Raw genomic sequence first — 4,213 nt, forward strand, 5'->3', positions numbered from 1 at the left:
CAGTCCCTGACCCTTTCCCCCTTTCCCGAGGGAGAAGCCCCCAATCGGGGAATGGTACCAGACTTCCCAAAAGGATTTATGATTATGCGGCCCGGCCCATAGTTTCCCCGCCTTTTGCAGGCAGCGGATATCACATATGCCTGAGCTTTCCACCTTCAGTTGGAAATCCAGTAATCTGTTATTTGGAGGGTTCCTCAAAGGTGGTCCGACATGGCATAGAACGCTTGATGCCAACTAACTTTGGAATCCCGGTAACTGTTCAAAATCGCCCCCCTTCCGAACCCAACAGATCTAATTCCGTTATCGCATGGACAGTATGTGAGGAGGCTTAGGGTTTAGTTTCTCAGGTTGTAGCAGGGCAAGGTCTTTACCAGAAATGCTTCGATCACTCAGAAATCCTGAGAATTTCCTTTCCTTCTCAGAGTGGGCCCCTGACCATGGAACGCGCGAAATATTTTCAGGCTTAACAGTCAAGCCCAAATTTAAATTATTTCCTTTTGGGTAAATATCTAGTTTTATGTTACGGTTTTAAAAACAAATTGGATTCATTTTTGTTTTTAAATTAAATTAAAAAAATTTTTATTTAAAAGAAAATTTTGGGTATAAAAAAAAGGGGGTTTTAGTAATGTAAAAGCCCCCATTTGAAAAATTTAAAATGTAAAATTTTGAATTTTGTAAGAATTTTTTTTATTTATTTAAAAATATATGGAGTTACCTTTGGGGAAAAAATTATTTTGTATATTATAATTATATATATATATATATATATATTATATATTATATTATAATTTAGTATTTATATTATTATATAATGAATATATAATTAATATATATATAATATAAAATAATATAATAATATATTTTATACTAATAATTTAATAATAATAATTAATTATAATAATTTAATAATAAAATAATAATAATAATTGGATCCGTCAGGTTTGCTGGTTTCTGAGAATCGGTCAGAACTGCCGTGGCGAACCCACGGGCACACTCCTCCCCCCTTAGTCTGCCCCAAGTGAAAACACCTTAGGGGGCCACTGGAGGGAAACGGGGAGTTTTGAAGTGGACCCCAGGGTAGCCACAAGCAGCCTATGGTCGGTGCCACAGAACTCAGCACCCCGGGTAACCTGCAGTTCTGGAGGATCCTCCATCGCGTGCTGACAGAATGTGGTCGATCTCCTTGGCCACTGTACCCGTATCGCTGTACCAAGTCCAGTGATGCGAGTTGGAGCGCTGGTACCAGGAGCCGAGATCCTCATTTTCGTATATATATATATATATATATATTTTATATAATATATATATATTATATATATATATTAGGTTTTTATATATATTATATATATATTGAAATATATATGGATATATATATATGAATATATATTATATATATATTATATATATATATAATATATTATATATATATATATATATATATATGTATATATAATATGTATGTATATATAATATATATATATATATATATATATACAGATATATAATATATATACAGATATACATATATAATTAAAAATATATAATATATATACATACATAATACATACGTACGTACTACGTACGTACATACATACATACATACATACATACATACAACATACATACATACATACATACATACAAAACATACATACATACAATTATTATATATAAAATTATATCAATATATATATAGAATATATATATATATATATATTTTAACATATATATATTATATATATATAATTTTAATATATATATATATATATATATATATATATATTATATATTATATAAAGTGTACCTAGCATAAGTCTCCAGTACCCATGTTTTATCAGATAACGTTGGCCAAAAGTCACCTTGAAATCACAGATAAAATAGTCATCTCAAATCATTATATAACATCATGTTTATACGTCATTATATATATCATGTTGTTAATTTGTCTTATATGTAATTGTAAGTGTAGGGCTTTTATCCTGTTCATTAATGCTTTAAATAAATTTATGGATTTTACATTACTGTGTTAGCCCATTGTTATGCTTTTAGAAACTGTTTTTATTTGTTATCATTATTATTATCATTGTTGTTACTGTTGTTATTATGACTAATACTACTACTGGCACTGATGCTGCTACTACTACTATTACTACTACTATTACTACTACTACTACTACTACTACTACTACTACTACTACTACTACTACTATTACTATTATTACTGCTGCTGCTATTGCTACTTATTCTACTACTACTACTACTACTACATGAATACTGATAATGATATTAATAATGTTAATGACAATAATGATGATGATGATGATAATAATAATGATAATAGTAATAATAATAATTTTAGTAATGATGATGAAAATGACAATAATGATAATAGTGATAATAATAATGAAGATGATGATATTAACAGTAATAATAATGTGGCAATAATGATAGATATAATAATAATAATAAAAACAGAAATTATTATAATAATATACCATTGTTACTTGTACCAATCCTACCACCATTACTACTACTACTACTACTACTACTATTCTTATTATTATTGTTTATCATATCTTTATTACTATTGTTATTATTTTGTTTGATTATTTATTACTATACTTGTTGTAATTTACAAAGACTTCCTCACTGTAACCTAATTAAAAACTTACCAACAGGTTTAGGAAATTCGGTGCCAGAGTTGGGCATTGCTGAGAATAATGTCCCAGTGTTTGACAAGACAAAGTTCTCCATGTGTCTCCCTCCCATCGAGGAAATCATTAAGTCGAAAGAGGTAAAAGTTCGATTTTGTTTAGTTATGGTTTTCTGGAAGCAATTGTTTTGATGTTTTGAAGGGACTGGTCATACGCATGTGTCTCGGCGCTTTGGTGAAGGTAATAATCGCCATGTTCTGGGGATAAATTGCCTGGGAAATACATAATATATCCCTGGCAGATTGTCATCAAACAGGAACATTTTCAAGATCTTTCTTGCCAAATACAGGGGGAGGTTTGTTGGCCTTTGTTGGAGCACCAGGCAAGTGGAGGCAACAGAGATCACTTGACACTAAACCCTGAACTCTTTTTTTTTCTTCTTTTTTCTTCTTCCCCCCTATAGCTTTGCTAATTCTTTTTTAAATTGAGAGTATATGTATGTGTTTATAGAAGTTGTAATCGTCATCCTTAAATTTTTATTTTTTTATTCCTCTGTTTATCTACTTTTTATGAAATTTTTAATTATTTTTATTATTATTTTCTTTTACAGATAAAGTCTGTGATTCTTTGTGGTATTGAAGCCATGTCGGGTGTCCAGCAAAACAGCGCTTGACCTTATTGAAAGCGGAATGGATTTCACGTGGTGGTCGACCTTGTCCTCTCGCTCAGTGGTGGACAGGTGGGAATGACTGTGTTTGCTGTCTGATGTTTTCAGGATATAGATTGCGCACACTCACACTCACAAAACGTGCACGCACGCACTCGCACTCCACTCACACTCACACTCACACTCACACTCACACCACACTCACCCACACCACACTCACACTCACACTCACACTCACACTCACACTCACACTCACACCCCACACACACACACACACACACACACACCACAGATTATAGATATATATATATAATATATATAAAATATATTTTATATATATAATATATATATATATATATATATATACACATACATACATACATACATACATACATACATAATACTACATACATACATACATACATATAAAATCTATACATATATAAATATACAATGAACACATACATTATATACTACTATTACTTCTACCACCACCACCACACTATTGTTATTCTCCTTAAATATCATACATTGATTTCAAATCTTAACTTTATGAACTATATTGTTACACATTTTGATACCAGTGTGCCAGACTTAGGTCGTTACCATATCATACTTTCCTGTTATTACTCTTTTTTTTCAGAGATGTCATCATAAACTGCAGTGGGAGAAATATATGTATACACCAATTAAATTCAAAGCAATACAAGACCATTAACACAAAATCCAATCCGCAGAATGTATGCTTTTGAAAGATGAAACAGTCTGGTGCCTTCCTGAACCAGTGAGTCTGTGATCCTGGGTTTTGGCTGGGGCTCATCCCACCCCTCATTCAAGCAGCTCCAGAAGATTATTTGGGAATCGGCACAAACAAGGGCTGCTGCCGCCCCCC

General features: G+C 31.8%; 1 pseudogene; it reads left to right on the top strand.

The window, feature by feature from the left end:
• The first annotated feature begins 376 nt into the window (after positions 1–376).
• LOC119569212 lies at positions 377–4,185 on the top strand (annotated as a pseudogene).
• Positions 4,186–4,213: the final 28 nt, after the last annotated feature.

The sequence above is a fragment of the Penaeus monodon genome, unplaced genomic scaffold (genome assembly GCF_015228065.2).
Source record: "Penaeus monodon isolate SGIC_2016 unplaced genomic scaffold, NSTDA_Pmon_1 PmonScaffold_13388, whole genome shotgun sequence".
Lineage (NCBI taxonomy): Eukaryota > Metazoa > Arthropoda > Malacostraca > Decapoda > Penaeidae > Penaeus > Penaeus monodon.